The following is an 8,318-nucleotide window of genomic DNA, read 5'->3' on the forward strand; positions in this document are numbered from 1 at the left end:
CCTTTGGAGTTCTTATTAATTTTTAGTACATGGTACAGGAAAGTGGATTTTCTAGGCTACCTGAAAGTACACAAAGAGTTTGTATTTCCATAATAAAGTAGACCTAATATCGAAATTTGATTTGTGAATTGAGTTTCATAGAAGCATTCTGTTTATTGGAAACATTTTTTAATCCCTTGTAAATGATGGTAGAAGCACAGGATTTTCCCAGTAACCAAGCTCTGCAGGTCCTTCAGAGGGGCGCTACACTTCAAAGAGTGTTGTCACTGTGTAATGCTGAGAGATGTCACTGAGTACCTGTCGGCCTTCAGCTACAACAGAACAGGAAAGCTTTGGCATTGTAAGCAGAAAGACTGCACAGCAATGGTTGTAAAACTTCGTGCTTTATAAATGCCAGCAAATATTTTTTAAAACAGTCTTAAAGATTTCAGAGAACCGTCGCACGTTACGGCCTTCTTCCTGTGTTTAAAATTTCAGTAACATTGAGGAAATACAGAACTTGCTCTCTCCCTAGAAAAACAATGCTTAGAAGTACGTGGTATGCTACTGTGCCTGAACAGCCCAGAAAGCCAAAATCTGATTGAGGAAGCATACACAGTAAACGATTTCATTGAACTCCCCTATTCACATCTGTGTTCTAGATTCTTCAGGTTAAACAGATCTGTCCCCTTTAAGAGTTAAGGGAAACAGCATTAAGTACCTTTAACCATGTTGTTGAGGAGAGATTGGTGTTGAGGACTTTTTAGTCTTGTTTGCTTGTTTATGTTTCGTTTTGTTTACATCCAAAGATGCTTAGGTTCAAAACAAAAATTTTGGTCTTTAGTGTGGTAGAAAAACTACACAGCTCATCTGAAACCTCTCCCCTCAGGTTTGAATAGCAGAAATTGGCTCAGTAGTGACTGGTGACTCTTAGGCCACACTTACCAAAGCCTCAGCCAAAGCCTCACGGAGGAGATTTAATGTGAAGAAAGTAGGGAATCTGGGTGTGGAGGCTGAGAAAATCCAGTGCCAGAGGGATTAGTCATATCAGCCTAGGACATGTACGGAGAGAGAGATAATTGTATGGGTAAATGCTTAAGAAAAGTCTTCAAGGTTGCAAAAGCTAGAGACAAATAGAGCAGAAGGAAAATGAAAGAAAAGCGTTTGAGATGTAGTGAGGTAGATAAAATTAGTTAACTAGGAGTGGGGATAATATTTCCTCTCGATTTTTAATTGTCCCTCCCACACAGAAAATATTGTCTCCTTATTGGCTGACTTGTTCTGCCTTGGGGCATTATTGTAACTTAAAATTGACAACATACAGGCTGGTTTAGGGTACATATAATCTCTATCCCAACCCACCCTACATACACACACACACACATATATATATATATGTGTGTGTGTGTGTGTGTGTGTGTGTGTGTGTGTGTGTGTGTGTGTACATATATTTATGTTAACTGTACATATACTACATTATATGTACATGTATACGTTGGTCTGCACTAATAGTTGAGGTCTTCAATCACAGAACCTGATTGTTTGAGATACAGTTTCAGTTTCTCACTTCCTGTCCCTGCCTCTCCAGCATCAGAGTTGCAAGGACAGCATTTTGGCCTTTAAGCAGGTACTGGGGAGTCCCAGCTCAGAACTACCTGCTTGGACAACACAGGAGTCATTTTACTGACTTAGGCATCTTCTTTTGAGATGGATTCTCATGCTCTTTTACCTAAGCTGGCCTCAACTCCTAGATTTGATCTTCCACATCCCTAGGAGCTAGTAGCACTATAAGCACATGTCAACATGCTAGTCCAGACTGTACATACTCTTGATCACCATTCTCATAAATGATGACAGCACATTCTGTTGAGAAAGGATAAAAGTAGGAGTAGACACAGCAGGAAAAGGCCTGTGTTCTGAGCAGTGTAGTGTCTGAGAACTTGTTCTGTAGACTGAGGTTACAGCTTCATAGAAGATAAGCTTGTCTAGCTTGTCAAGGTCCTGGCCTAAAGCCCCAGGGCTACAAAACAAAACAATTAAAAAGTTAAGCCACATTTATCCAATTTACCAAAAGAAAAAAAATAAAATGACAGTTGTGAATGTGAAGAAGCTTTAGATGACCAGAGACTGATTCCAGGCTTTGAATTTACGATACATGGAGGAAGTTTTGCCATAGTGACAGGTTGTTAAAGTGCAGTAGGCTTTTAATTGCTTCCTTTTGTGCCTCCTCCTCTTCTTCATCCTCCTCCTTCCCCTTCCTTTTTTCCTCCTTCCCCTCCTGTTCCTACTACTCCCATCATCATCCTCATCCTCCCTTTTGAAAGAGTTTCTACATACTTTTGGCTGGCTCTGTGGACCAGGGTGACCTTAAACACAGAGATCTGCCTACTTCTTCTGCCTTCCCAGAGTTAGCATTAAAGGCACGTGCCATCGAATCCAGCATTCTACATTCATCCTTAAAAAATATGATTAAATTTTGACCTGACTTCAGAACACCCTTGTCTACAGAAAAATATTCTGCAGAGATGGAGTGTGTAATACTTGTCCTTGAAAAGAAGATTGGGGGCCTCAGAGAAGAGAGATGTGACTAAAGGTGCTGGACACGGCCTTCAACTAAGGCACAGAATCTCCTCCCTTGTTCTTGCCAAACTTAAAAGTAAATAATCCTTCCTTCATGGCGTTATGCTTGAGACTGTGGCTCATGAAAGCTGGTGTCCTGGATGGCCACAACAGATGGCAGCCAAGGTGAGTCTTGGCAAGCTCTTCTGAGTGTGCTATTATCAAGCAAGATAAGAGCAGAAGGAGTCAGCCTCAGATACAGACTGCTGTGGCTTGACCTTGACCTATATTTAAAATTCATGTACGAGCAGCAGGGGCTCATCAGTGGCTTCCAAAACTAGATAACAATCTGATTTACAGCACAGGTTTAATGACGGAAAATGATGATAATTGGGTATCCTAGACATCATCGATTAATCAGTGTTTGCTGCTTTATAGCCTCAAGACTGATGCCTGTGTGCAGTTCAGAGCTGCAGAAAAGTTCAAGGTCTAGCCCGTCCATACTAGTCATTGAACTGCATTGTTCATAGCAGGAGTTTGACCTTTGTGAGCAGGAAGGAGTAAACGCAGTGAAAGGAATCCAGTCGTTGGAAAGGCACCATTGCAAATGCTTTGCTTTTTAAGGTTGTACCAGTATCTCAAACACATGCTGGCTGAGAGGAGAGAATCGGTCTGCCGTGCTCAATGCATGAGGATGATAAATTTAACTCCTCATTTACAGGTGCCTTTCAGTTTAGTTTAAGTGTGCAGCTGATGTGAATACCGTGCTGGTAAGAGCCTAAAGCCAGCATCAGCTCTCTTGCCCATTTCTCTAGATCCATGACTTTTCTACTTCACAGGTTCTGATACGGATTACATTTGGCCATAACAGCTACTGGGTTATAGGAGTTAAATCTTGTACAGAGTAGCCGCCTTTTAAATGTGGGTATGAGACAAGTGCAATGATCTTGGGTGTTTTATTAATTTGTCTGGGATTCTGAAATCAAGAGACACTCTAGACTTAGTGTTGAATCAATTTAGCTTTTGTGAAGCCCTCAATGACTCATGCTCATTCTTTAAATAGACAATGAGGCTACACCTGCTGACAGCTCCGCCCAAGGATAGGTACACTTAGAGCTCTGTCGTGTGAATGAAACATGAAACTGGGGAGAACGTCAGTTGTTGATTTTTTTTTCAAACTTTTAACAGCATGAAGCGCGAAAGTGTGAACCTAGGGGTAAAAACTTTATTTGAATATCAATCTACATGCCGATTTCATATGAAGATTTCATTTTATTCCAGGAGCCTGATGAAGAAAACCATAGTGAGAGGGAAAGCATATTTTCCTTCTTTGTCCCCTGGGATTGTTGCTTTATTTGAATAACTTTTAAGAACGCCACCATTAAATCATTCATAGGGCTGCCAGCTTCACTGAGGCATGCTATTAAATATGTAAATGGAAAACTTGGTGAGTCTGACATATATCTGCACACGAAGCCTCTCTACATCTCCTAGCAATTAGCATCAGCTTCAAAATGTTCTTCCTGGGTCTATTCCTGCACAAACAGCATGACCAAGAAGCAAGTTGGGGAGGAAAGGGTTTATTCAGCTTACACTTTCCACATTGCTGTTCACCACCAAAGGAAGCCAGGACTGGAACTCAAGCAGGTCAGGAAGCAGAAGCTGATGCAGAGACCACGGAGGGATGTTTCTTACTGGCTTGCTTCCCCTGGCTTGCTCAGCTTGCTCTCTTATAGAACCCAAGACCACCAGCCCAGGACGGCACCACCCACAATGGGTTGGCTCCTCCCCACTTGATCACTAATTGAGAAAATGCCTTACAGCTGGGTCTCATGGAGGCATTTCCTCAACTGAGACTCCTTTCTCTGTGATAACTTTAGCTTGTGTCAAGTTGACACACCAAACCAGCCAGTACAGCCTCTCAGGGGCTCCCACACTGATCGAAAGCAGCACCTGATCATATTTTGTTACAATTCAGTTTGCATTTTAAAAATAATAGTGATAATAATAATAATAATAATAATAACAACAACAACAATAACAGCAGCAGCAGCAACAGCAAAGGTTCTATACTGTGCTCTATTTTTGCAGATTTTTCTAGGCAGCACAAATACTTGTCAATTCATATGTGTTACTGCAGTGTTTATAAATTGTTTCTACTGAAATAGGAATATTTTTATTAGATAGATAAGCTACTCTCAGTGTTTGACCATAACAACTAAAGCTATTTTTTTTAAAGCATATGTGTCTAAGTCTTGTATGGCCTCGGTGCCTTAATTTTCTTTTGGTAAGTTTGAAGGTACCAAATAGTTGAGTAATATGGTATTAGGATTTTTTTTAATGTTTTAGGAACTTCAACATATGTGACATGATTAGATAATTTAAGAATATCTTCTTGCTGAGATGGCAAAGGAACCTATAAATTCAAGTTAGCAAAACAATGATACCTTTTCAAGAAGTTCAGTGACACTGCCATTATATCCTGGGTATTATGTCTACGTTCTGAGTGGGCCTTCTCATTCTTAATGGATATAGTTGATCTTAACTATCTCTACTTTGGTTCTTACATGCCAAGATAACAATTGTGGTGTATTTCTTAAACAAATATTGATAACTTATAAACCTGACCAGTCCTGCAAATTTATCAGTTTCAATTATATGTCAACTTCAACTAATATGCTAAGACATACTTTATAAAAGCATTATCAAATTGAGTGCTCGTCAGATGTTAGTACTTTCGTTACAACAGCCTCAGTGCTTCTCTTGCCTGGGTTGGTCTCTCTTGAGGACACTGTGACATCAGACTCTATTATGGAGCTTTGAAATTCTATGATATGACTACGATATTTGTATTTGATTAAATGGGTCCCTTAAAACCACACTGACACCACCCTATTATCCACTTAAACCTGAATAAAACCCAATAGTAAATCTTTATTAGACTAATGATAGACATTATCTCAGACCTTGCAATACTCAGGTAAGTAGCCAATCAAAGAAGTCAATTCATATTCAACAACATTCAGATTCAAATTCAAGTAGAAGCAATGAAACAGATTCCTAGACTGTATTAGCTCCCAGTGACAAGGGGTTCTGTCAATTTCCTGACAAGCTAGATAATGCATCTTTTGTAAATATCAATATAATGATAGCTGACACTTGTTTGCTATTTTAGGTGTAAATTAGTAGCCTGCTTGGAGGTTATATCAGGCATGAGTTTTATGGAATATTCTTGTGTTTCTTTCAACTATAAGCAATTTAAACAAAAGGATTTTGTAGATTGTAATTTAAGCATAAGATCCTTATCTGTTCCTGTTCTAGCTCCTGAAAAACTGACACAAAGACCTAGTAAGACCTATTAAGTTTGTTAACAAGCTGTAAGCCTAGGATGGGCAGGTTTTGAGCTATGGTAACTCTCTAAGGCAGTTAGCACAAGACAAATGCCCATTACTTGCCTATCTAGTCTTGCCTTGAGTCACTCTGGTGTGTCCCCATGTCTGCTCTCTCCTTAAGACTTTGTGACGAATCTTCCACACATTCCTTTTCTTAACTCTCTCCCTGGGACCCTTGCTGGGATTGGAAGTCCGGCCTTCCTTTTCCTCTACTCAGGTAATTGGCTGATCAGCTCTTTATTGACCAATCAGAAGGTGATGTTTCATAAAAGTAACATACTAAAATCTAGCCTGAACCCAGCTCTCTGCCTTTATAGAAATCAGCATTTGAATAGGGATAATCTTTATATAGTGTACAAAAGCATCGCTCCAACAGATTCCAAGCGTATTTTGACTATTATTTCATCTGAGCATTATGTGAGGGGCTGGCTCATATCATGTGGATGTACATTGCTATCCTTACTTGACCTCAGTAAAATATAAGAAACTACTTATCTTTCTTCAAAGTTAGCTGAATAGGCATCGAACAAATCTAGAAAAAGTCACAATGCGTCTAAAGCTGGAGAAAGTATTTGAATCACTGTACACATGTGGATATTTTCTGCCCTGCAAAGACTAGACCACATCACTAAAAGAGGATGAAAATATTATAAAGACTGGTAATTGAAAGAAAAATAAATAAAATATAGTAATCTCAGGAACTTTCTGAGACACCACTTCCTAAGTCTCTGCTTGGATACACAGGTAAAAGAAGCTTTTCCTTGTTTTTTGATTCAAAATCTTCCAACTTGAGTATCTCCTTTGTTTAAGAAGGGGACAATGGTACATTGTGAATAATAATCCAGCAGAAGTTTTCAATTGCCTCTTATAGCATATTCCTTCAGAAAAAAAAAGTCTACATATCACGGTTACAAAACAGCTCATGCAGATGGTTACAGCCAAACTGTTTGAAGCTTCTATTAATATGGTGTTTGCAACAGGGCTTGGTGACTTGGGCTAGCTACTCAAGTAGCTGAGGAAGCAAGATTTCAAACTGAAGGCCTGTCCATGCTCTAGGAGTTGTATCATCTGTCGAATGTCATTGTTTAGCACTGTTCAAATCTCACTCCTGAAACCGGACTTACTCTTTCAAATGAAAATGCATTGAGCAACAATGAAAGCTTAGTAAATGCATTGAGCAACAATGAAAGCTTAGTGCGCCCAAGTCAGATCTTAAAGTTATGCATTTGATGAATTTCACTCTTAAAGCTAACAGTACCATCTTCTTTCATTGTATTCACTGAAAGTGAGGTCATCCAGACAGCTCCATTCTCCTGTGTTCAGTCCTCCCAGGAGGCTGAATTAATAGCCCTGCCTCAAACCTGTATTGGTGCAAAAGATAAAAGATGAAAGAGAAGGTAATATTCTGTAAGAACTGCTCATGATTTTGATAGGTTATGAAAACTGAAAGGGTTTAAGACTTCTTCATACTTTTGATTCCCGGTAGAAAAGATCAATAGTTAGAAGCTATTAAACACTGAGTTTCTGAAGACAGAAGTAATCTTTGAGGTAAAGGAGTAAATGGAAAAGTGGGAACAGGGAGATGGAGGGATGATTTGGGGGAGCAGTATTGAGGACGACGACTAGGAAGTATGCCTGGAAATGTCGCATGGAAACCTTTTACTTGAAAGGTAATTCAAAAATAAAAAACTTAAAAAGCACATGTGTAGATCAAAATTCAAGGTCTATGCCTTGTGATATATGTAGGTTGAATAGCACTACCATCTACAAAATTAATGAGTTGTTTCCAAATTAATATGTCAAAATACCAAGTCTTCAGAAAGGTAATGGGCCCAGTTTAAGCAGGTTGTTTGACTAATGTCAGTAAGTTCAACTTCTCTAGATAAAATTGGCCACTACAAGGATAGGTTTTGGGTGATGTTATTTTGTGTCAGATGTTATCTTTGATGTTATTTTGTTATTTTGATTCTTCAGTGTATGGAACTGAGGAATTGTTTTGCGTTAGTGGTGGTGAAAATTTAATGTAAGTCAGGGAAATGTGTAAGCCTGAGACTCTTCTTCTGCAAGGTCTCAAATAGGCTTTGCATAAATAAGGCACAAGGAACATCTTAGCAACCTGAGGCTCTACCCTCTTCTACTAATACGTGTGGAAGCCTGAGACTCTTCCTATGCACGTACACTCCTTGCCAAACAATAAATGGAGCAACCTTTTGGAAACCTGAGACTCTATCAGCTTTACACTGCCTGTGTACCTGTTTTAAACGATGGAAATAAGTGACTACCTCTCAGAAATTCCTTGATAATGACCTTTTCCTAATCAATCGTGTCTAAGTCACTGATCTATTCTCATGACCAAGGTAACTGTTACAAAAGAAAGCATTTAATTGG

Source organism: Rattus norvegicus, chromosome 7, assembly GCF_036323735.1.
Source record: "Rattus norvegicus strain BN/NHsdMcwi chromosome 7, GRCr8, whole genome shotgun sequence".
In the NCBI taxonomy this organism is placed as follows: domain Eukaryota; kingdom Metazoa; phylum Chordata; class Mammalia; order Rodentia; family Muridae; genus Rattus; species Rattus norvegicus.